At 40.6% G+C, this 27072-nt stretch overlaps 1 protein-coding gene across 2 annotated transcripts in view; it reads right to left on the bottom strand.

The window, feature by feature from the left end:
* The window catches only part of ELMO1 (engulfment and cell motility 1), a 448991-nt gene that overhangs the window by 76689 nt on the left and 345230 nt on the right, over positions 1 to 27072 (bottom strand). Inside the window, exon 1 of one of the 2 annotated variants that reach the window (XM_006124065.5) lies at positions 22928 to 26851. The exons of the other annotated variant lie outside the window; for it this stretch is intronic. The gene's annotated coding sequence lies outside the window, so the exon portion shown is untranslated. Of the gene's footprint in view, positions 1 to 22927; positions 26852 to 27072 lie in introns of those variants that run through there. 2 annotated transcript variants of the gene reach the window in all.

The raw sequence follows: 27072 nt of genomic DNA, 5'->3' as shown, positions 1-27072 counted from the left end.
AGATTCTTTGTGTCATTCACTTTTATCCCTAGGCAGAGTTTTCTGCAATAGTCAGGTTTGGAAGTAACATACTTATAGATCGCTCCGCTCAGGACTACATCCAATAGTTTTCATGGCAGAAGTCATGTCTGCCTACTAATAACAGTGGGGTGTCCAGATCCCCAAATAATGCAGAAGATTGCTTTGATAACTTGCAGAACAGATGGCCTCAACTGAGAATAATGACAAGGGTTTGGCTAGTTCTTCACAACAATTACCTCTTTCCACCACAACTGCCTCTGATTTATCTGGATGAAGTTTCAACGAATTGTTCTTCATCTAGGTGCTCACCTGCATGCAGACTGAGAACACTGAATAATGGTTTTTTGGTATGAAGATGAAAGAGGAAAGGTGACTATTCTGTATGCTGTTGGCACTGGAGGTTATGATTCATGATTTCACCTTAAGGTTTAACATGCATTTTGAAATGGATAGGACAGTTCTCATAAGATTCCACAGGTGAGTACTACCAAGACAGAAGAACAATTTCCTACCTTAATCTCTTTGATTTGCTGTGATGCCAAGGTACCTCAAGACCAGCCTATATCAGCTCTATTGTTACAATTTCCAATTTCTCCTTGGACTGCTAATTGTGCAGTGTCCAACTATCACAGCAGTCCATTATCTAGTGTGGATCCACAAATTCATATTCTCTTATTTCCTAAACAGAAATTGATGTCAAAGCCTACATTTTATCCATGCATACATTAACTGAGGCAGATCCAAAAATGGAGCGATGGCAATTTACAGCAGCTGAAGATTTAACTCACTGTTAGGAGGAGCTTGATTTTAATTTCTTTTAAAAGGTTTCCACCCCACCTCAAAGTTTTAGCCAGTATAGAAAAAATACCAAGCAAGAGTAGAAATCTCTGTTCAGTCTTACATCACTGTGCAAAATGGCCTTCCATCTTGTTTTAAAATAAAATGCTGTGACTCTTACTCAGGCCCACGGACAGGGCACTAAAGGAGGCAACTGTCCTGGGGCCTGGCGATCCGGCCACCGCCACAGCCTCTTTGAGTTACCGCTGGAGTGTGGCACTGCACATACACCATGGGCCTCTGAGGACTATGGAGGGGGTGGCTCTGTGGTCAGGGCAGCACTGAGGGCTGGCTGCCCCACTCCTGCCCCTTCTGCCCAAGGACCAGCCCCTTCCAGGGGCACGGAGCCAGCCCTGCCCTCAACACACACCTTGCCCCGGGACCTACAATGGCTGTCAGCCCTGCTGATGTTATGTGAAATTAGACTGGGGAGAAAACGTTAGTGCTCTGGAATATCAGTTAAAAACCTCTAATTAGAATGACACAATTGTTAATGACATCACACCAAGTTACATTTTTACAAGATGCATTTTTCTTTGTTTCTGAGGAGACACGGGATGGCATTTTATCCTTCAGAAGAAATTTATGACATAAGAAGTGAGATTTGGAGAGAGAGAGAGAAGTGTAGAGCCTGACTCCAGGGATGGCTTGTGATTATCTAGGTTACATTAAAATTTATATTTATACAAAGTGAGAGAAAAATCTGAAGAAATAACTTAGATGCTTTAGGAACAATATGACACACCTAAACTAAATATAAATATTTTTATTTTTGGTACATCATACATGACTCATTTCAAAATTTATGGACAAAACCGCATCTAACTAGCCATGAAAGCAGTCAGATGTGCCATCTGAGCTGAGAAAACTTTGGAGGATATGGTATTTTAACAAGCATGAGTAAACCAAAAAAAGTGCTCTGAAAAGAAGGGTGTACCTGGATATAAAGACAGATGAAAGTTGGGATGTTAACTATCATTTATTTGTGTAAATGTGTAACTATGGAAATTTTAGTGGTTGCACATTTACATGCAGGGGGGACAAGTGGAAGCTAATGCTTGGGAGAAGACAGCTCCACAAGAGCTGGTGCTGTGGGAGGTAGGGAGAGGCAGGCGGCTCTGCGGGAGCATTGGCACACACGGGGAGCCAGCACCAGTTCTCACGTCTCCCACCCACTCTTGCTGCCTCGGATACAGAGGCAGCAGGAGAAGGGGGTTTGGCGTGTAGTTGTTATGGTTAATTGATAAGCACAGGCTTATCAGTCAAACGTGTAACTGACTACATGCTAACATACCTATTGGGCAGTCTGACATATCATGAGGAGAAAATGCAGCTTTCGATGAAATAAAATAACTTTTCTTAAAGGATAAGCATTAGAATTCCTGTTACCTATTTACTGTAGAGAAAACTGAAGATAAGCAGAACATAGGAATAGTCTTCCAGGAAATGAATAGCAGTGCTCTTTAGTCCAGTAGCATGTTATCACAGATTGCACAGAAATTCCTTCTTCGATATTCTTAAGAAATCATGTCCTACCACAGGAGGACTGACTAGTTTAATGACAGATGCTACCCCTACTCATTGAAATTTCGACTACTTAAAAAATTATTAATCTATTTGCATAGTCCAGTCTTTTCAGTATCTCCACATATAGAAAACTCTGTCTCATTCCTCAGATGACTAATTCTTTCTGATTTGACCTTTCCTATTTCTGCTAGGACTATTTGAGATAGAGGGATGTAAAGTAAACACAGAAATGAAAGAAAGGATGTACTATTGATTTATGGGTTTTCTAAGTTAAAACTACTTTTCCCTTTGTGTGAATAACCCATAAAAACAATAAGAGAAATTTATTATAAGTCTCCATCCAGCAAAACAGTAAAGCTGTTTAACTTAAAATACAGTAAGCAGGCTGATTGAAGACAATGTAATTACTCACATGTTTAAATTATAGCAAGTGCTCATCTGCTTTTGCTGTAATGAAACCTAACCGATTCTACAGGAGAAACCATAAAACTGAATAGATGCAATTTGCTGTCTAAATGCACAAAGTAAACACATTTGGAAAATAATTAAAAAAAAATCTTTCAATAAGAACACTATGGGGCATCAGTAATTAAAACATATTTAGGGAGATGAGATTTTTAACTTTATGGTGTCCCTTTAAAAAAAGTTTCCAGTCATTATTAGGGTTGCCAGTTGGTTTAACCAAAAATACAGAACACCCTTCTCTCCCCCCCCAAAAAAACAAACCAAAAACACTGGCGAAAAAATTCTGTTGAGAAAAAAAAAAGGGGGAGACCAAAGTTGAGAAAAAAAAATCCCCAAAAAACAAAAAACCAACCAACCAACCAAATAAATAAAAGCAGCATGGCATGTTTAAGAAACGCTTTTGAGGCTTTTTGGCCCTAACAGGCTGGTGGCGGTCGTCCGCCACCTTGTGTCCCAGCTCCCTTACAGAACCAGGTAAACACCTGGGATTTTCGCCTCCTGGTCGGGAAAAAAAAATCAGAAAATACCGGACATTTCAGGTGTTGGATATTTTCTGATTTTTTTTACTGGACAGGAGGCAAAAATACTGTATTGTCCAGGTCAATACTGGACACTTGGCAACCCTAGTCATTATGGTTACAAAGGAAAGCTTGAATTAATGGTATGGTGGTGAAATGTCTGATCCTGAAGGTAGAGCTGAACAGGGGCAGATGACCATTTTGCAGGGTCCAGGGCAGCCCAATTTCCCGGGTCCCCCTTTGTCACGGCGCATGCATGGGGCTTCTTGAAGTGTGGGGCCCTGGGCGGCCGCCCCGCTCGCTCTGCCCTATATCCGGCCCTGGAGCTGAAGAAGACTGAATAAGAAATTCAGACTGTCCCTATACATTGAAATGAGCGTAAATGCAAAATCCTAAAGATCTTTACTAGACCAACTATTGTAGGTGAGAGAGACACAAGTTTTCAGGCCACACAAGTTGTTTCAATTGAAGATATTATCTCATTCACTCTCTAATATCCTGGGACTGACACATCTACAACTATATTGCATTAAACCTAACAATGGCAATTTAAAGTTTATGCCTATTTCTGCATGTACTATGGGACTGTGTACAGAGTCTGCATATGTGGGCAAGGACTAGAGTGGACTACCAACAGTTTTCCTCCCCCCAAAATCCAGCCTCTTCCTATTTTTTATGTTGAAGAAAGCCTTTCCATTTCCTCATGTCTCAGTGACTTGGACTCCTGTGTACTGCTGGGTATCAAATCACCTAATATAGATTTGGTGGAGTAGATAGCTCTTCCAGGCTTCTGATCTTAAGAAAACATATAGAGTTTGTCTTCACACTTGTTCATTTATTATTAGTCTTTTTGATTCTTCTCCCTTCCCATTTCCTCTTTCATGCTTTTAATCTCTATTTGCCAAAGAAAAATGGTGAACAGGCACATAGCTCTCAGCAGGAGCTGCAGCAATGTTCAGTACAAGAAGAACAGCAAAGCTGACAGCTGTGCTTTTCTACACTGAGCACACTGGGTAAATCAATACCCCAGCAGCCCTGCTGCCATCTGTAGAGTTTCTGGAGCAGACAGGTTATTTATAGAAACTTGTGTGCACAAAGCCAATATTTACCTGTTGGTACTGTCAAATTTTGCAATTCATCTTTGCCATTTACCTTACTGCTTTTCATGTCAATAAGTGGAACGTTTCTAAAGAAGATACTGTAGCATTTTTTTAAATGAGTCCCACACCCAAAAGGGTTGAAGTTATATTAAATGTACAGGTATGTGTACATCTGGCTTCCATGGGGCCTTTGGGATCCTCTGACATTGCTGTGAAGTTAAAGGGCTGTCAAAGTTAAAGAGCCTAATCTAGTCATCTTGTTTCGGCAGGAGCAGCTCCACAGCAGCTCCCTGCCAAGACTAGGCTGAGATTTTGTGTGAAAACCAGGTGAGGTTGCTCATCTGAAAATCTGGCTGGTGCTTTGACTACCATGCATGCAGCCATTATCTTCTGGTGTAAGCAGAGGGGAAACTTCCTTGGGAAACTCACATTTGCCCTTACACAAACAGCTGTTAAGTTGCAGGAGTGAAATGAGTTGGTGATCTCAACCCAGTTTCTAGGAGATAGGTGACTACATCACAAAACTGTCCCTGAGCGAGCAGCTCTATCAGCAAGACCTAGGGCTACATGGACATGGAAAAGGAACTAATATCTCATTGGCTCTCAAGACCCCAAAGTGGGTTATGACCCCATTTTAATAGGATTGCCAGGGCTGGCTTAGACTTGCTTCAGGCCAAGCCTGAGTCTCTTCCTCCAGGCCAAAAACAAAGCCGCAGGGCTCAAGTTACAGGCTCCATTTTTAGGGATAAAGGCCTTTGGCTCCCCCACATACCTGGGTAAGGCTCAGACTTCAGTCCCCTCTCCTCTGTTGTCAGAAGAGGGTTATAATGCAACAAAGTTTGAAAACCATGTAATATCTCACCCCTGTAAGTACCTCATTAAGGTCAGGGTTGAGGCAAACTCAAGGTATGTCTACACTACAGAGTTTTTTTCAGAACCACCACCATTTCCACAAAACCTTCAATTATGTCCACATGGCAATCGCGTTCTTCCAAAAGAAAATCGAAAGAACAGAGGGGTTTTTCCGACATTGGTAATCCAGAGCTCTTTTGGAAAAAGGCGTGTGTGGATGGGGAAGAGGGAGTTCTTTCGAAAGAAGAGGAAAGAGGAAAAAGCACATGTGCCCTGGTGGCCATTCCATCCATATTAATCACAGCTTAAATGCGAGATAGCATCCATTCAGTGTGGACGCTACCTTTAGAAAAAGCAGACTGCTTTTTCAATGTGCTTTTGCAGTGCGGATGCTCTCTTTTTGAAGAAGTTTTTCTGGAAGATCTCTTCTGGAAAAGCTTCTTCCGAAAGAAGCCTGTAGTCTAGACACAGCCTCAAGGAGCCGGAAAGCTTGCTTGGATGCTGTCTGTACTGTGTCTGCTCTGTGTATATGCAAAAGACTTGATTCTCCAGGACTATTTATTTACAGCCTTTTGTGCTTTCTGAATTCCCTTAATTTTTGTGGTTTTTTTTGAAGGGGAGGGGTTGGTAAATCAGAGAAAGACGATTATAAATGACCATCAGTATGCAGCCATTTGCTTTTGATTGTTATGTTTCCACTTATATACAGCATACATTGTGTCATCAGTGCTGTAGTAGCTAAGGTTTTAAAACCAGTTCCTGAAAGGACTTCATTTTCAAATTCAATTCCTAACCCTAACCCTGAAGGAAAGCATTCTGCAAGATCACCTTTTCACAGTCTTTCCATATACAATGAGCTCACACATCAAGACTGTATTGAGAAGGGGAAGGGTTTAAGAACAGTGAAGCATTAAGGAGCCTTAGCAGCATTTTTCAATAAACAGTTTAAAGAATAAATATGAAGTGACTGCCAAGTCAGTTATGCAGTCAGTAACCTCTGGACCAAATACTAATGTGAGTAGGACATTACACATGTATTACACTATACAATTTGGCTGTATCTAGACTGGCAAGTTTTTCCGCAAAAGCAAATGCTTTTGCGGAAAAACTTGCCAGCTGTCTGCACTGGCCGCTTGAATTTGCGCAAGAACACTGACGATCTAATGTAAGATTGTCAGTGTTCTTCCGCAAATACTATGCTGCTCCTAATCGGGAAAAAGCCCCCTTGCGCAAATGTATTGCGCCAGTGTAGACAGCTAAAAACTGTTTTGCGCAAAAAAGCTCTGATGGCGAAAATGGCAATTGGGGCTTTCTTGTGCAAAACCATGAATTGATTTGCATAGATGCGTTTCCGCAAAAAGTGCTTTTGCGCAAAACTGTCCGTGCCAATCTAGACACTCTTTTCTGCAAATGCTTTTAACGGAAAAACTTTTCTGTTAAAAGCATTTGCGGAAAATCATGCCAGTCCAGACGTAGCCTTTATGTAAATAACCAAAGGTAACATTAAACAGGGATAGTAGAAAAGTACACTGAAGTCTTTCAGGAGAGTACTTTTTGTTTTTAATATTAATTATAATAAATTATTTTACATAGTCCTATGCTCAGAGGGGAAGGAAAGAAGGAGACGTGGAACAAAGATAATTCTCTCACTGCATAATTTTCTCCTTCACCAGTTCTCTCACAAGCAACCCACTCCACTAGCATGGTTTCGGATTGCTTTTGAATATTGTTTAAATAGTATATCAAAGCCACAACAGTGTATTTTCTGCTCTTAGACAAGGTCAATAAATTGCCCCAAGATAGATGTTAGAGAGCCACTTCTCAAAGAAATAGAATGGTGTTCATGGCTTTTTTCTGCCAGAATGTGCATCTACTAATGTGACATAGATGTTGAATTATGAAAGATACTGTTTTTAACACTAAAATTATACAGCACAAGAACCGTCCTCTGTCCTCCCGGCCATCTCTCCAGGCTCCTGTTCTAGGCAAGTATGGATGAATCAAATCTTACTATCTGAAGAGCTGCTGCAGAGATATGAAAATAGCTAGCAGCTGATAAATCTCAAAGATTTGATAACAGAAAAATGAGCACAATGCCTTCTACCACGAACAGCCCAAATCTTGTGGTGCTGAGCATTCTCAATTGTCACTGAAATTAGTGCTCAGCACCTCACAGGATGAACTCTAACAATGTTAAGGATGTTATGTGGACCAAGAGATGAGTATTTATGAAAAAAGGTGCCCTCGATTCACACACCACCCACATAGCTTCCTAGTTTCGACCTTCCTACTTTTCCATAACTTATTCTCTGTCTCCTCTTTAAAAATATTATGGACTCTTTAGAGAGTAAAATCTTTTTTTTTTTTTTAAACTGAACAATTTCTTTCTAATCAGAATGATCTCTATAAATAGAATTTGGACTTTCACACCACTTAACAGAATTTTACTGCATTTGAAATCACTGTTAGTGGATTCTACCTTTGAGCTAGGTAGACAGAATTGGTCCCTTTCAGTACTAGATGGGCATGGCCATTGTTTCCCCTTGCTGCATCAGAAAACAAAACTAAGCACCATTCTGAGCAGACCTTGGTGGTGAGGCAGCATCACAGACATTAAGACAATTCATGTTATCAGACATGGTGGCAGGAAATACAATACCCCAAGTGAAGAGATCAAGTCATAGTGAAGGTAATGAGGAAGTACAGTAAATACTGAGGGTGAGTAAAAGACAGGCCTGGATGAGAGCCTGAGTTCTCTGGCGTGAAACCCTGCAGATCTGAACATTTTTGTTATTGAACTCCTCCCAAAATTGTTCAGTTGCAAATGACCCACTTTACTAGAAGAAGATCTGATGTGGGCCTGGCACATTTTTCTAGCATTTTCAGTTTGCATACTGTGAATTATTTTTTCCACAGATATAGGGGCTTAGAACAATCTGAATGCTGCTGAATAATATCTGGGCCTGAGCAGTAGCAGTTTGAAACCCATATCCTACAGTACTACATCATATAGGCTCAGGCTCTAATATCTTGACTAATTCAAAACAAGGGGCCAAATTTCACAGTCCATACTCAAGGCCCATATGAAGCCAGGCAGTTGTAAACCAAACTCCCCAGCAAAATCCTGCTTAAAAACAGATGGCAAAATATAGCAAATGTAACTTTCACTGGTAGAACAAAGGCTGAGTTAAAACCTGAACAAGGACCTTATTCTGGATGGGGCCTGAGCGGCCTTCTCTCAAGATGCCAAGAGCAATTGAGAGGAAGGATGGTCCTGTGGCTAATGTACAGCACTGAGTCTTAGAGGATATGGGTCCAAATTCTCACTCTGCCATGTTCTTCTTGAATGACCTTGTGACAAGTCACTGAACCCCTCTGTGCCTCAGATCCCCATTTTTACAGATAGGAATAATACTTCTTTTCTTCCCCCTTTGCCGATTTGATTTATTTAGATAGCGAGCTCTTTGCATCAGGGAGTGCCTCTAATTATGTGTCTGCACAGTGCTTGTCAAAATGAGTCTCTGATCTCAGCTGCAGCCTCTAGCGTTACTTGCACGGGTACTGTAACATATGTAGTAGTAGTAAGTCCACTTAACAAATCACTTCCCAGAATATTTTTTTACTTTTCTGGAAAAAAGCTGGTTTGGACCAGCAGGATGGCAAGAGAAGGCTCAGCACCCCAAATACACTATTTATCTGCTTACTTCTAAATTAGAAATAGTGGAAGTAGTAGGATGATTACAGACTTAGCCAAGGGTACATCTAGGCTACGTTCTTCTTTCAAAAGGAGATATGCAATTTTTGTGCTAATTTGCATATCTTCTTCCAATCACTTTTTCGAAAGCAGTTTTTTTTTTTTAAAGTGAAAGCCATTTAGATGGGGTTTTTTCGAAAGAACCGCCCCTTTTTGAAAGAACCCTGTACACCTCATTTTTTAAGGAAGAAGGGTTCTTTCAAAAAAGGGGGGTTCTTTTGAAAAGAACCTGTCTAAACTGCTTTCACTTTTGAAAAAAAACCACTTTCGAAAAAGCAATCGGAAGAAGATATGCAAATTAGTGCTGAATTTGCATGTCTGCTTTTGAAAAAAGAACATAATCTAGATGTACCCCAAATGTCCAGTATAAAGAAAAGATAATTATTTAAGCAACCCAAGAGTCTCTGAGATCAATGGAAAACATATTAGATATTAATACAGACTTTGCAGCATGGGCTCCCAGTGCTGTAGTCTGGTTCACAGTGGCACTTTTACAGCGCTGTAACTTGCTGCGCTCGGAGGGAAAAGGGATATTTTTTCAACACCCTAAGCCAGAATGTTACAGCAGTACATTAATCAGATACAAATGGCCAAAGACAAAAGGAAGTGTGGAAGCTCAGCATCCTCAGGATCAGGCTCTGAGTGCTAATTCTGTACCTGGGATAGCTTTATCCTTTTCAGTGGAGTTGGAGTTGAACAAGAATTAATTTGGCTCCGAGAAAGAGCTGCAAAAGGGTCAAGGGAAGCATAGGAGAAGTCAAACGGCTCATAACTAAGAATAAGCAAAGTCTCCCTTCAAATAGCTGGTCTTTGCTTTTCGTTCTCCCTATACAGCCCCAGTCTAGTGCAACAAAACAGGAGCCTATACTTTTATTTTACAATCGTAAATGAGTTTAATGTTATATAAGTAGATTTTTAAGACCCCAAAAGATCTGGTTAAGCAACTAAGTACTTGGAGATTTGTTCAGCCTTTTCTTCTTTTAAAACAAATTCTATAACTGTATCTTTTTAATGGAAGAACAATTTCTTTTTTATGAAGCTGCTTTATGTTTTCTAGCTAATTATTTCAGTGGCAGGTTGGCAAGCAATGTTCATGTTCCAGAAAGATAAAGCTGTCAGGTTCTAAATGTAGCCATGTGCTTCAGGCTTACTAGTGTACAGCATCCATCAACTGCTACCATTAGGTACAAAAAAAGAAAAGGGGTATGTAAGAGAGGGCAGGAAGTGCAGAAATCTCAAAGGTGTAGACTGTTTTTCATGCTCAGAGAGCTCTTCTTTCTTTTGCAACCTGTTATAGTTCCATCCTCTTCTTTCATAAGCATAGTTACTTTGCCAAACACTCCTTCTCCCCTCCGAGATACAAGGACCTCTCTTTGCTTATTGGCAGAGGGTACAGGGATTCCCTGGATTCACCAAAAGAGTATCAAGTAAGGTCTCTAATGAATGCCAGTGCTCATGATAATGGCTGCAAATGCATATATGGAAAATAGATGAGTTACATGTATGTGCTACAAATCATGTTCTCTGGTGTTGTGTCTATTATTCAGCTATCACAGGAGTGAGCAAGCAGGGTCCTAACTGTAGACGGGTGAGGAGTCCCTATGCTGCCACAGGGGCGGTGACACTCAATCCCTGCAGGCACATGATGAAGGGAAGGTTGTGGTCTGCACCAAGGTCTTCCCTGTGCCCAGCATCTTGCATCTACAGAGGTTGCTTGTTGCCAGCTCTATGGTAGTGCAAGGAGTCCTCTAAAGCCCCAACTGTCATGGGAATGAGGGAGCAGGGCTGAGCAGAGCAGAGACCTCCTGCCAGGAGGGGCAAGAACAGTATTGCCTCTTGGTGAGTCTAATACCACTGACTACAGGTGGGTTGGATTATCCTGCTTGTAAATCAATAAATTCTGGCTTACCACAAGAGTATAAGAAGAACAGATATAATTTCATTCAAGGGCTGAAGTCAAACATGCTTTGATCATCATCTACCTTGAAAGATACATATCAAGTAGCAGAAATCTATTCTGTTCCTTCTTCTTTTCTTTTAAATGTATAACAGAAACTTTGTATAGGAAAAAATCATCAGAACTCTGTATTGCTTCTATCAGGGAAACGAGTTGAATAGTTGATAAAGGATCCTTTGTGGAAACTGTATTTTTTATCATTTTATTTACATTTTTGTCTGTATTATATGCTCATTTTAACTGAGTTCTTTTAAAACGAAAAAAGATCGCCTCATCTGTTTAAATTTGTAAAGGCAAGGTTTGAGAAAAAAATAACCTGTAAAGATAGAGATCTAGACATTTTGGAGAAATTTCCAATGATAACCATGCATTTCACATTAGTAAGGAGCCTTCCGGCACTGTAGGGCAAAATAAAATGAACAGCATTAATAGATTATTTATAGCATTTACATTGCATTTAATAACTAGAGTTACAAATCCAAATACATTGATTGCCCTCTCCTCCCTTGTGAAGCATGATAGATCATTTTCATAGACTTCCAAATTGGAGCTGGGCATTTTAAAGCTACAGTAAAAGCAGCTTCTGTTCCACATGTCCAACATGTTATGTTACTCTGACTTTCAAAGTTCCTCACCTACTTTGCTTAAGGGTTGGATTTTTCATATTGGCTAGCACTTCCCCCATAGCGGGGGGGAGGAATCTCCTTGAAATCAATATGACTGTTCATGTAAGTACTCCTCAGCACAAGTAATGATCCTAGAATGTGGCCCAAAGTAAGCAGTTCCTAGAGAAAAATGAAAGCTGATTTATCCAATAGGGTATGTCTACACTACCCCGCTAGTTCGAACTAGCGGGGTAATGTAGGCATACCGCACTTGCAAATGAAGCCCGGGATTTGAATTTCCCGGGCTTCATTTGCATAAGCCGGCCGGCGCCATTTTTAAATGCCGGCTTGTTCGAACCCCGTGCCGCGCGGCTACACGCGGCACGGGCTAGATAGTGCGGAATGGCTTGCTAGTTCGAACTATCTGTACGCCTCGTTCCACCCTAGTTCGAACTAGGGTGGTAGTGTAGACATACCCATACTTATTTTGTGAGCCTCTCTAATCCATTAAACATTGCATACAGAAACCACTGATTAATGCCCACACAAGGGCTATTGATGTTGCTAGTGTGATGTCTGTCACCTTGGTCACTACACCAAAGTTTAGTTTGAATTGGTGATCTCCAGAGCTAAAAGCATGAGCTGTGACAGCTGGAGTTCAAAAGCCAGCGCTCTCTAGTTGGGGCCATAACAGCCTCATAATGTGCTAAGCAAGCAGGCACAGATAAGACACCTGTAACAGACACTTATGGGAGGGCAGGGTGGAAAGATTTAAAAAAAAAATCCCTCAGCTTGTGAGGCTTTGCTGATAATATCTGTAGCAGTTGTTGTTAAGCAGAAACCCCTCACCCTATTGTCTAATGTAGGCTTCCCAGAATCCACGTCCGGGCGATGACATGTGTAAGCAGGCGGGAAGGGGCAAGGGCAGAGCAAAAAGGGCAGTTGCCCCAGGCCCCGGTGATTCCAAAGGACTCCCGCCACTGCTGCTGGTGAGTTCCCAGCCCTTTAAATTGCCACCAGAGTGCCACGTGCTGGTAGTGCTGAGGGCGTTGGGAGGGCGGGGAGCAGCATGCACTGTGGTGTGGGTGGTGCTAAGGGCTGGGGGTGGTGTTGTGAGCTGGCTGCCCCAGTCCTACCCTTTTTGCCCGAGGCTCTGCCCCTTTCCCCTACTTTGCCCAGGGTCCTGAAGTGGCTGTGGCTACCCTGTGTGTAAGCACCAAAGTGTGCTGCAATGTTTGGGATCACAAAGCACAAATGTTGCAATCTGGGCCTAGCTCCCAGAAAACTCTCAGCACTCACACTTCACAGGGCTTCAGCAGCATCAGGCACACAGAAATGCTCCACTAGGGACTTTGCTATTGGAAGACATACACAGTGGCTGCGTCTAGACTGGCATGATTTCGCGCAAATACTTTTAACAGAAAAGATTTTCCGTTAAAAGTATTTGCGCAAAAGAGCGTCTACACTGGCATGGATGCTTTTGCGCAAAAGCCATCTTTTGCGCAAAAGCATCCGTGCCAGTGTAGACGCTCTCTTGAGCAAGAAAGCGCCGATGGCCATTTTAGCCATCAGGCTTCCTTGTGCAAGAAATTAACATGGCTGTCTACACTGGCCCTCTTGCGCAAGAATACTTGCGCAAGAGGGCTTATCCCTGAGTGGGAGCGTCGGAGTATTTGCTTAAGAAGCACTGATTTTGTACAATACAAAGTCAGTGTTCTTGCACAAATACTTGCAGCCAATGTAGACAGGCGGCAAAAACTTGACAATCTAGACGCACCCAGTGTGTGTGTAATATACCTATTACACACACATACACACAGAACCTGATCCTCTACACACTTTCCCCTTACCAGAGTACATGTGTCTCTGACATAAGTAATTTGCACTGAGGTTATACAGGACGTTGTGGTGGCCAGAATACAAGTGCATGATCAAAAGGGCCAGAATCCAGAACCAGGTGTTTGCCTGCAGAAGAGCAGGTCACAATGAAATTTGCACATCTACAATCACAAAAACTATACAACTCAACCCTATAGCAAACTACAACAACCTCAGATCTTCAGTTCAATAATCCCTTTAAATCATAGCACAGACTAATTTCTCAGACCTGTCATAGTAAATCCTTTGTGTTTAAGTACATAATTAACTGTGGTGCTCTCTTATATTTTTCAGGATGCAAAACCATCGTATGTTTCTCCTACTGAGAAAAATAAGTCTTTTATTAGCTAATAATGCCAAACTGTATTTTTAAAAGTTAGTATTTTCTCCTTGGGTCAGGCCTCACAGCACAGTGCTCAGTAATCCTAAAAGCATTCATACAAGCAGCAATTTGACAGATTTCAGAGTCAGTCATATTAGTCTGTTTCAGCAAAAACAACAAGGAGTCCAGTGGCGCTTTAAAGACTAACAATTTTATTATGGCATAAGCTTTTATGAGTTGTAACTCTTGCCCTGTTGCTCCAGGGCCACCAGGTTCTGCTGCTCCAGGAACAGCCCAGGCCCCTGGGTTTCTGGCTCCACGTGCTCCTAGGGCTCTCTGGTCCAACCATATCTGTGGTCCTTCCAGACCACGGATGTTGCCAGATCCAGGTCCCAGACAAGAGAGGTTCAACCTGGAGCACAATTCCACTGGTTTCAACAGTAGTTGGGACCTACTTTAAGAACACACTAAAACCGTGTTGTTGCCATTTGGATTTTAATTTATTTATTTAAATATTTTTACCCCACCTTTCTATATAAAATATTCAAGGTGGCTAAACCTTGAATATTAAATCAAACCTGCAACTCAAAAGGAAAACTTGGGGAGTAACAGTCATAAGAATCAAAATGGGAGAGAGTTTTGCAAAGTTCTAGTAAGTAAGTATTTTTAAATGTTTTATTCTAGCATTTAAAGACAGAAAAATCCTGGGCCAAATGTTTACATATGATAGAGCCTCTCCAGGGTGTTCAAACTGGCACTTCTGGCTCAAACTGTATCTCTGCATTTCTACTTACTTAACCTATGTGAGAGAATAGCTATTTGTGTGGAAGGGTGGGATTTTATGGGCATAACACACACTGCGTAGGGTTGCCGATTTTGGTGGGACACATTCCTGGAAGTTTCAGCACCTGAAAAACTTTAATTTAAAATGATTCTTTAATTCCTAAGGACTCCAGAACAATCCCAGAAGGTTGGCAACCTTAATTGGGTGTATCACTGACAGTATGACCAGACAACGAAGTAGCCTAAATTAAGGGGTAGCTGTTGCTCTCTTCTCTATGGATGTAGAGAACCTTCTTTGTAGCCAATTCGCTTCACCATTATTGGGGAGAAGGAGCCTTTCACGTAAAGGGATAGAGACAGAGGTGAGGTCAGTACATTTCTTTCTTCCCTGCCAGAGGGTGAGGTGAGAGCCACAGGGACTACTCTACTCATTAAGTTGGAAGAGTGGCCAAGGACTGACTTTGCTAATGCCCTGCAGGAGAAGCTTCTTTCAACCACTGTGTTCCGCAGTATCCAGCTGAGTTAATGCAGGAGAGAATTTTGTCCTAGGCAACTAAAATTGCAGTACGCTCCCCTGAGAAGATATTTGGGAAAGTATCTATAGCATACACTACCTGCTCCTTCAGAACGTCTCACTGCCTACTACAGGATACTGAAACCAGAGGGCTAGACTGTGGACCATCCTGTGTGTTGATGTAAGGCACTAAGGAGAGCCTATTACATACACTTACATAAGAACATAAGAATGGCTATACTGGATGTAGCCCAGTGTCCTGTTTTCTGACAGTGGCCAATGCAAGGTACCCCAGAGGGAATGAACAGAATAGGTAATCATGAAGTGATCCAATCCCTAAGGCCCATTCCCAACTTCTGACAGAGGCTAGGAATACCATCCCTGCCCGTCCTGGCTAATAGTGATTGATAGACTTTGTCTCCATGATAATTTCTAGTTCTCTTTTGAACACTGTTATACTCTTAGCCTTCACAACATCTTCTGGCAAACAGTTCCACAGGTTGACTGTGTTTTGCATAAAAAATAGTTTGCATGTGTTTGTTTAAAACTTTCTGCCTATTAATTCCATTTGATGTCCTTATGTTATGAGGAGTAAATAACACTTCCTGCACACCCGTTATGATTTTATAGACCTTTATCATATCCCCCCTTAGCCATCTCCTTTCCAAGCTGAAAAGTCCCAGTCTTATGTAATCTCTCCTCATATGGATGCTGCTTATATTCATTTTGTTGCCCTTTTGTGAACCTTTTACAGTTCCAACATATCTGATTTGAGATGGGTTGACCACACCTGCACACAAGATTTGGGCTTACCATGGATTTATATAAAGGTAATGGTTTTTCTGTCTTATTACCTATCCCTTTCTTAACGATTCCCATTAGTTTTTTGGGTGCTGCTGTACATTGAGCGGATGTTTTCAAAGAACTATCCACAATGACTCCAAGATCTCCTTCTTGACTGCTAACAGCTAATTTAGACCCCATCATTTCATATCTATATTTGGGATTATGTTTTCCAATGTGCATTACTTTGCATTCATCAACAATGAATTTCACTGGCCATTTTGTTGCCCAGTCACCTGATTTATACTCCCTTAAATTAACTCCCTGCATATCAGGATAAATGGGATTCGGCGCATCGGTTTGTTCCCCCCACAGTTCCTCACATGGGTGGGCAAAAAGGGACAGGAGTGGACAGAGCCTCGATTTTACCTCCAGGTGTGCCCAGTGGTATAGTTACATCAGTGCTTCGGGAAGCATGTGCTGTGTCTGGTATAGGAGCAGAAGGGAGACTAGGGGAGACAGTGACTTGCTGCGTTGCTCCAGGGAAAGTACAACACAACACTGCCCTTTGCTATACGTTAGATCCCCCAACAGATGATCCAGCCCAAAGATATCATCAGAGAGTTATCACAGTACAACATCGAAGGATAGCTAAAACCTTTCATTGTTTATTTTTCAATTCTGAAATTACCTTTGTGAGGTTAAAAAAGAAATTCACTTTCTGTCACATCAGGTGTATCTTACTCTGGAGCTACTCTATTAATTCTTAGCATCTGGGGATGCATTTTTCTTATAAGTGTGAACCCATTCAAATCTTTTCACCTTCTTCCCCATTTTTAGCTATTCATTATTGTGGGTGCCAGGATAAAATGGCAATCCTACAGACATGATTTCTAAATTTCCTTTTTATCAGCTGTAATGATGTCTGGGTAGAAACCTTTTCTGAAGTATAAATTGGAAGTGGATCCATCGGTCAGGCTGCAAGGTTACTTATATTCGAAATCCTCACTTGAAAAACCTTTTATGTAGCATCTAACATGCTTTAGGAGGAGAATCTTGAAACATATACTTGTAAAAGCTTTTCTCAGCATGATATTTCACATTATGAGGAAATGAAGTTTAAAAAAAAAAGAAGACTACCAGACTGGGGTTCCTAACTAATAATGAGCACTCTCTTCACTACAACAATAGCACTGACAAATGCAGTCCACCAATTCAGATTCAAAGTACAATGTTTGACACATTAATTTGACAGTGGACTAATAACAATATGAATGTCTTCCTTTTATCACATTACAAGATTGAATTAGCACCATACAGTAGAACTCTGATTTTTCAGATCCAAGCTAAACAAATTTCTTGATTATCTGAGAGTCATGTATGTCATGTCCCCCTGAGGGTTGACTTTGGCATGTTTTGGTAGGCAGTACACTTTATGCACTGAATTCATTAAATGGATGTGCCTGCCAGAGTTCATACTGTAAAGTCTGCAGGAGAAGGGCTTTCTCTTGAAGCGTTTGCAAGTACTAAAACCTCTCCTAATGATCTTATAAATTCTGCAGATCACTGATACCAAGGACTACTGCGCATCACCAGTCAGTTTGCTTTTTGAAATGAGCATCATGTCCCTCATTACTTGGGGGATAATTGAATCTTTATTATAAGTGAACATGTATATTGCATTTGGAATAGATGTGAAAAGGGAAATAAGTCTCTTTCAGGTACCTATATGGCTGCTCTTACTAGATCAGGTTCTTCACCCTAGGTCTCCCAAATTTTAGGTGACTACCATCACTTCCTCTAATAAGTGGACTACTGCTGCTACTTCAGCAAGTAAAGCAGATAGAAGTCCTCCTAAAGTTAATAACACTTTCAGGAGAGGGAGACCTAATATAAAAATTGCTACTTTGTTTGATGCGGTCCCCTCCCCACCAAAGAGCAGGAGCTTGCTCCGTCCACTCCACGCATCGACCTGGTATTGCAGTACTTCCAGGAGCGGTGCACCTCCCCTCGGGGAGCCACTTGTGCGGTGCCAAAAATAGACCAAAGAGCAGTATTTTCAGTTAAAATGGGGGACCTATTACACTAAGGCTGTTCTATACCTTCTTCTTGCTGCCACCCATTATAACCACTGGCAACATCAGGATGGAACAGGGAAGGTCTAATATGTAAGGCTTGCCTGTACGCTAGTGATGCCCACTGCTGTCCACCACAGTTCTCCCAAGAATGCCAGTGCTGGCTGGCAAGATGGAAAAAAGAGGAAGTTATATGTTGGAAGATGCATTTTGTGAATAGCACTGGTTATATTTTGTATTGTATTGTTAATGTATTTACTATTCTTAATTTTTAGAGGGGGCTATGGTTTGGTTTTTGGTGTTTCTGGGTCATTGTGGGAGGCAAGGGGAAAATAACATTTTTCTTAATGTGCCAAGAATCTGACTTCAGGCATTATCCCTCTCATGTGAATGGGGTTTGGGATGGCCTTTGTGATTTTTTAAAAAAGGCTGGTGTTTGATTTATCAGCAGCTGGGAGTAACTGGCCAATAAATCTCTTTGAGGATTAGTGAGATGGCAAAGGAGTGGGGCTGACTCAGTGGAGAGATCCCTTGTCTTCCCAAGAAGTCCCTTTTTAGAGGATCAGGGTATGCATATTGAGAAAGGTGGTTGAGGACAGTGGCAATACTCTTCTGAGATGACCATGTAGCAGATGGGTTACTGCACAGCACTGAAAGCATTTTTATGTTGATCAGCAAGAAGGTTTCAAGTCAATTGCCCACGAGCTATGGGCATAATCAAACAGACCTGGTAGTGATTAGTGGGGTAATTATGGATGAGTCTTACCAAGACGAGATACATTAAATTTTTTTTTGCAGCCTCCTTAAGCCCCCATATCATCAAAGAACTCACTTCTGTTCTCATGCTGGTGTAAATGAGAAGTAGTTTAATTGAAATCAAAGAATTTATACCACTGTAAAACCTGGGTAATATGGGAATCAGGCCCTAACTGTAAGAGAGAGAATGGGTGACATTACTAGAACTCTGAGATGTATATCATTCTAATTTGTAAGGCTTCTTGCTTTTCAATTCTGAGGGTTTAAGATCTTCGTACAGTGATCTTTTCAGAAAAAAATTAAGTGGATACAATACAATTAAAACACTGGCATTGGGTTAAGCAAGCTTCTAAAGTTCTGTGCTAAGCTGCACTCTAATTGCAAATGACATATGTGAGATAAGCAACATGTGAGTCCTCTTTACTAGAGCATTCCTGAACAACTGCCAAAAATCTTTTTGCATTCCACCTAGAGCTTTAAGACAATGCAGAAACAATTGCAGGTCTGTAAAATCTGCCAGTGTTGACAGTTCCTATTGTTCAGAAAACTTTTGTGAAGCATAGACGTTTTCAGATTAATGCAGCAAAATGCTGAACAAAATGGGAGTCAAGCTAATCAAGGGGCTTTCATGATTCAATCTTTTGTTTCCTTGCTGTTTCATTTTCATTCTGTGCTATTTCCCTGTGTGAGCACATACACATGCACCTGTGCACACACAGTTTACATGGTGAGGAACCTGTTATTGGGCCAATATTTGAAGTTGGATGATTTTTTTTTTTTTTTTACTGCAGATTAACCTTTTCTTAAAATATTTTCACCACACGAGTAAACAAAAAAATAAAACCTGCTTTCATTTGATGTTATCGTGCATGGCAGTTTTATTCAGAGTAACCTGTGATTTTATCTCCTCCACTACCTACATGGCAAGTGGAATTTGGCTTTACAGATAAGGTGTGTTGACTTATTTGATGAATAGGGTGAAACTAAGCATGGGGTTGGCAAAATGATGACACTGGTGGCTTTAGACTCAATGCAGTGAACAGTTCACCTCAGCTGGGAATGGCAACAGTGTTTCCACTGAAATGAAATGCAGGTTAAGTTCCTGGAGAAACATGGAATATTACAATTAAATACCTTTAGACTGTGTACAAATACACAGAAACTATTTAAAATTTACAGCCATCGGCTCTGCCATTTCTCTGTTAAAGGAAGCATCCCTTCTAACCTTCTGCTGTATTTGCTGGGTAAAGATTAATGTTATGTAAATGAGGCTCTACAAGTGTCCTAAGAACTGTAGAGAAATGGTTAGCACAGTAAATGCACGTATCTGAAAGCAAGTTGTGACAAGTTAACAGCTAGGAGCAAGTGACTGTGCAATGTCTATGACATTTGGTTTTGTATTATTTTAAGGAGTTATTCTTGCTGCAGGAAAGGGGAAACAATTAAAAGGTCTTTGTAATGAGGACTCATAGTTTATTTCCCAAGTAAAATGTAAGCAAAAAATGTGGGCCAGATCCACAGCTGGTGGAAACTGGAAAAACATTTTTCAAAGACTCAGGAGCCCACTTAAAGTGTTTTCCAAGTCTACCCAAGAAATTAAAGCTACCCCAAGATGGCATCCTTCAGCACAATATATCCTGATTGCTGCCAACATGTCACAATCCTCACTGAAGTTCACCTGCTCTTCTGTTGCTAAACTCCTTATTATCTGTGATTCTGACATTGTTTGCTTACAGTCTAATATGCAACATGCCTCTATCGACGTCAAATAATTGCTCTATATACTATAAGGGCAAAAGTCTCATTCAAAATGTGTCTTTAATTGCAGCATGGATTCTTTTTTAACTCAGCCACCACAGTCGGTTAAGACCAGAGACTGCTATGATCCACTACTGAAGCTTAACAATTAAAGGCTCTCTCTCTCTCTATACCCTTCCTTTTATCTGCTAACGCACAGGGATTGACAAGTAAACAAATCCTTTCAAACAACGTTATGGGAGACATAGGAGTTCTGTCAGTCAAATAGTATTTAGTTAACGATAGTGTCTGAACTTGACATTTATTTTCTGTCTGGACTACATTTCTGAAGCAAGAATTCAGATCTCAGCACTGTAATAACTTTAGAATATATTTTTCTGCATCCCAAATGTTATCAGTCATAAGAAAGGGCAGAAAGTAGAAAGCAGAAAGCCATTGCTTTATGGAATTTAAGTGTGTATTTCAGTGCCTTCCATGCAGAGCTGAGGTACATTCTAGGCAGTACATCCAGCTGTCCTTGCAATGTGTCTCAGCACTGACACAGAGGGATAGTGAGTGACGGTGCCTCCCTCTGCTTGGCCTGTCATATGTGGTGATGTTTTAGCCATGCAGATGCCAATATAAAATAGGTGAATAGCTGTCCAGTAACACAGCAGATATCTTGTTTCCCGGATTTAGTTTTTATTACTTACCATTAGTGTTAAATGGCACTAAGTTCCCGAATGATAGCCAATGGTTGCAAACATATCATCTATCCCCTTTGCAAAGATCAGCAAAATCAGTAGTAAAATTGTCACAAGATATCTCTGGGCACTATTTTAATAAAAGCTGCCCCCAGGATTACCGGTAAATGTTGAAAGCCATGACCAATACTGTAGTGTTCACCAACATCAAGAATTCAGGCTTAACCTATAGTCTTTCGGCATTAGCAATGAATTATATTAAACATTCACAAATAATTAGCAGAGCCACCTTTCACTAGGAGGCATTTTGGCTGTATTAATATAATGGAATCCCACCTTCCATATTTAAAAAAAATCATTTTAATCAGAGAGTACTTGAAAATTACACACACACATACACACACACTTTTCCAGATACAACATCCTAACCAGGGTCTATTCCTTTCATGGAAGGAATGACTGTAGTATAGTACTTCTACCTGCCACAATATGTGAGGAAATATCTAGAGAGCAAAACTGTTCAGTTTAGCAATGTCTGAAAAGGAGACTCTTGGGATGAAATTTTCAGACAGCAGTGTGGCAAATTAGGCTTCTGGTAGTTGTTAGCACTGAGAAAGGAAACTGTGGGATTAACTCTTCATGTGCACACACCATGCCGACAGTGAATCCCTAGACGCAGCTTCATACTGCATTCACATTAAGTTTGGTTATAACAACTCCCAAAGAGCATAGACAGATGTGACCACAATGGAATAAAATAGAGAAACTTTTTCTAAATTCTTGTTGTTTCTCATTTTATCCTTTCTCCTGCATGATGCCCTGACCTGGATAAATGAACTGCACATGGAGAGTGTCATCAAAGAGCTTTGAGTGGTAAAGCTCTCAATCCAATGACAAGTGCCTGATCAAATGTAAACAACGATAGGTCAAATTACAGGCTGGTAGAACTCCACTGACTTCAGTGAATGGATGAATTTGCTCCACTGACTCTAAAACTATGCAGCATCTGCTTTATAGGATCTAAACTGAAAAGTCCCAAGAGGCAGGAGAATCAAGTTCCAATGTATGCCCTCACCTGAAGGAAGAAGGTAACTCTGAGCTTGCCCTGCATTCACTTGCTCAGTGAAGTAACAAAGGGTTCTTTCCTAGTTCAAAGTTTAAAAACAGAAGGGAGCCTGCTGCTGAAATTAATTTTTAAAAATAACCTAAAGAAAGGGCAACCAAGGTATGATTCACTATGTTTACAACAAAGATGGATGATTACCAACTAATAGTTGGTTTTGGCTGGATTCTAAACTAGTGCTTTATAGATTATTACAAAAATGTGCCTGCCGACAACACATCCCTGTGACCACATACGGACAGCTCCTAGTTTTGTGTCTGTAGTTTTCTATTCCATGTGATTTGGTGTAAGAGATTCACATTCCTTTAAAAAAACAAAACAGGAACTGTCTGAATTACATTGCAAAAGATAAACCCCTTCCATATACTAATCCTAATTAGGCTAAATGATAACCCACACAATACAAGCAGCTGATCGCTAACTAATATACATCTGATGTCTAGAGACATTAATAAAACCATATCTAGCTAGTTGTGAAACGAACAAACAGAAAGCCCCTCTTTGTGCTACTTACAGAGGTTGCTAATCTGCCTTCCTCTTTCTTGGCGGATAAACTATTTATTGATCTGTTCTCAGACTGAAATACCAGGATAAGTATACACAGAGATTTACTTACAGAGATCCTGTAGCTCCATCATTCCTGATGACAAATTTGCCTCCTATACTAGAGCAAGGAAATGACTTAATGCTTTCTGTGAAAGGAACAATGTGCTTCAATAGCAGATGGTCTCCGATGAAGCTCTTTAATGAGATCCGTGTTCAGTTTAGCTATGTGAAAGGAGACCCCCCTCCTTTGCACACCTTTGCCTGGTGTATAGTTCGAGTCCAAAAGAATAAGCATGTAGCTTTGCTTATGTTTAGAGTGTTGGAGCCCAATTGTGCTCCAATTGGCAAGAACATAGGAAACAGCAGCCAATCACAGTGAGCCTCCATTTCAGGGAAACTCCTGCCCATTTATTTAGCATCTTCCGAGACTGTATTTCCTAGGAAGAGCGCCTCACTTCTAGTATCATAAAGGGGAAAACAATAGTGCCCTGTCTCTGTATCTCTCCCACTCCGTCAGCCCTCTTGCTATTTTTTTAGGGCCTGGCAATTGTCTAGGGAGAGTTCAGACTCATATCCAGCTTCCACCTTGCTGGGAGAAGAGGAGGGGAGAGCGCTTGAGCTCAACAATTACTGATTCCATCACCATGGAAACAGACTGGATGCAGCAAGCTAGATTTGTGTAGAACATCTGCTGCCAGACTCATAATCAACTGCAATCTCATCTTTTTCCCCACTCTCACTACTTATTTGATTGAGAGTTTGCCTGGTCTTTACATCCAGGCTAGGAAAACACACACACGTAGTTGCTTTTTCTTTGCATACACATCTGTTTGCTTCCTCGCTACTTACACCTCATGAGAACATGCACATACATACATGGATGTGTGCACATGCGTATATGCACGTGATGTGTACTACCAGCATGCCTTCATGTACATATACTCAGAGATATACACCACTCTAGACAGACACTATTGCTTATCTTTTTGGGTATGATTATTCATTCTATCAATCACAGGACAAAAATAGATATATGCACGCTGAAAATGTTAGATTTAGCTTCCTAGCTCTTATGGGAGCCCTAAGAAATATATTGCTGTGACTCTCAAATGCAAACCTGAACCAAGGGGATCCACAATCTGACTGACGCTGGGCAATTTATTACTACTGCACAACTTTCTGAAACATTATTTTATTAGTAGTTTATAGGCATCTGTATGCCTCCTTCTTGTGATCTGCTGCCAAATGGTTTTTAAGATCCTCTATCTTAGCCCCCAAACCCTGACTCCAGATTCATATTCACTATCCTGCCCTCAACTAAATGTGGTTCACATTCAATGGTCAAAAACCTCTCTCTTCTACATGGATTGACATTCAGAAATGTAGGTCACTCCTATTCAGCCCTGACGGCAGAAAGAGTAAGCATTGCTTGATTTGGGTAAGAAAACTGGGGGATGCAATGGGAAAAGAAGAGAAATGATGATCCAGTGGTCAGTAGCCAGAGACTTAGGAGGCCCAGATTCAATTTCCTGCTAGCCACTAACTTCCGTATGATCTTGGGCAAGTCACTTAGCTCCATTATTGAGTCTGTAAAATGGGATTAGCTGCCCTGCTATCCATTGCAGGGGTGTTGAGAGGATTAAAGATTGCAAAATGTCCAGCTGGTTATAGGGGCCATATAAATACCTCACCTACACAGAAAGGGAGACACTTCTCTGTCAAAATACTTACAGGAATGTGTTTGAGCTTACTAAACATAGAACAAGAAGGAAGGGGCCCATTATTTAGAGAAAATGCTCAAGTACTCCACAAAAATAGACAGAACCACTGTATTTACTATTGCAAATGGCCCCGTTTAAGAATCACCCGAGCTCACGTCACTAGGCTGTCATGCTGGGCCACAAGCATTTGTTTTAGAGAAAAGAAATGCTTTTTTAAATCATGCACAACAAACTGGATTTCCTATGGATTAGGAACAGTTTTTCACATTCCATTACCTTTCCCCAGATTTTGTTTTACTAGACACTTAAAATAATTCAGTCAACTGCTTTCTTGAGAGTGAGTATCTTTATAAATAATTATCCAGTGCTCTTGTCATTTATGATCTCTCTTTTGGTTTTGAAACATTAAATTGCAAAAGGCATCCAATTTGCATTTTGGGGAAGGGAAGGGCTAATTTATAGCCAGATTTGCTAACCATTTGGGTATGCTGAAAAAAGCCATGTTTATTTCTTCAGGCATTTGGGAAGAGGGTAGTTTGAGGGCAAGGGAATTAATGTAAAAGGCTTATCTTATTTATATACAAGCAAATGTTCACAAGCATAGCAATTCTTTATTTTGTTATTAGTTGTGTTTTATGGGCTGTGTGGATTTAAAGATTTGTTGCCATTAAGAGCTTAGGATAGGTAGAAAGAATAGAAACAAATAAATAAACATAACATAAAATGCCTTTGGACGCAGAAATATCATCTGTCACAGTAATTTTGCTTTTAAGGCAATATTAAATTGGAGAACATCCTAATCAGATAAATAGTTCTTTTTTTTGCCAGTTATTGGGGTATGATATACAAAGTCATAAAAGATCATTCATTCACGTCCAGTTTGCTTAACAAACCACTACCACAAAAATGAAGATCGATATTGTTTTGAAGTATAAGATGAACCCTGCTTTAGGCTCAGTTTCCATACTCCTTGGCTGTCTTCCCAATACAACTGATTTCATGATAATCAGAAGAAAGAGCATCACTAATGGTGCTAACCCAGAATCATAAGATCCATGTTCAATCGCTTCTGTTCTACAGATTTTCCCTGTGAGCTTGTGTAAATCACTTTAACTATCTCAGGCTACGTCTAAACGGCACGGTAAAAAAATCAAAAAAAGATATGCAATTTGTAGTATGCAAATTGTGTATCTTTTTCGATTTAATTTCGAAAGAGGCTATTTCAAAATTTGGCACATCTACACAGTGCCAAATTTCAAAATAAAATGTTCTTTTGAGCCATCCATTATTCCTCATAGAACGAGGTTTACAGGGATGGTGAAACAGCGCCTCCACTATTTCAAAAATATTTTCAAAATAGTGGACATGTTCCTTGGATACAACATTGCTATTTTGGAATACTTCCGGTATCCCAACATAGCAATGCAGTCTAGACATAGCCTCAGTTTCCTTCTCTGTAAAATGATGATAATGGCACTTCCCTTCCTCACAAGCACATTTTGAGGATACATACATGAGATTATGATGTGCTTAGATACTATGGTAAAGGGGAGTCACATGAGCACTGGTGACAGATGATTCGTGAGGGCACCAGGGAGGCAAGAACAGAACCTATACAGAACAGGCTCATAGAAAAATCAAGGTGAATTCAACAAGTCAAGCAAAGAGCAAACAGAGGCAGGGAAAGATCAGGTTTTGTAGGTAAGAAGGAGTGGAATTAGAGAATAGCTGCTCTTCGTATTCTCCCCACAAGGTTGGGGATTTCCAAGTGAAAATTCACATGGAAGTTAATGCATGTTGACAGCAGTAATTCTTATCAGTTTCTCTTGTCACCTTATGAGACCAGGTCAGTACAATCAACAGCATTACTTCTCTAACTGGTGTCATGCTACAAGATGATGTTTGGCCCTTATATGTCCTCACAAAGAAGATAGACATCTACTGGGATGGAGGCTTTGCATAGACTTCCAGCAGAATAAAGCAGTTTCTAGTTCTCTGTGGTGACAAAAGCTTTTTCTTTTCAATGAGATAACTAGCCGATGACTCTGCAATTTCTGGGTGAATGTTTTGCCCACCGTAAAACCAATCTGCAAGGGTAAAACTTTCATTCTAGGGGAAAACCCACATCTTTCTTGCAAGTCTCTCATCCCTTAGGGAGGCATTTATTACAAAGGCCTCAGAAAATATTTAAAGACATTTCAAAAACCTTCAAGTCTGATAATTTTTCATTCACTTGGATTTACTGACTTTTTCTCCAAATTCATGAAAAAAATGAAATGTTCTCTTTTGAAAATAAGCCCATTTCTTTTTAATAAAAATTGTTCTAGTTTTGAGAAAAACCCTCAATATTTTGTTTTAGACCAACAGTTTTTTCTTCCAAAACATGCACAAAGTTTGTGGCATTTTTTTTCATAGAAATATGGGAGCCATCCCACAAAAAGCCGATTTGGGGAAATGTTATAGTCAGACACATGGATGGACAGACAGGCAGATG

This window comes from Pelodiscus sinensis, chromosome 2 (genome assembly GCF_052426305.1).
Source record: "Pelodiscus sinensis isolate ZL-2025 chromosome 2, ASM5242630v1, whole genome shotgun sequence".
Lineage (NCBI taxonomy): Eukaryota > Metazoa > Chordata > Testudines > Trionychidae > Pelodiscus > Pelodiscus sinensis.
This window is presented reverse-complemented; position numbering and strand designations above follow the sequence as displayed.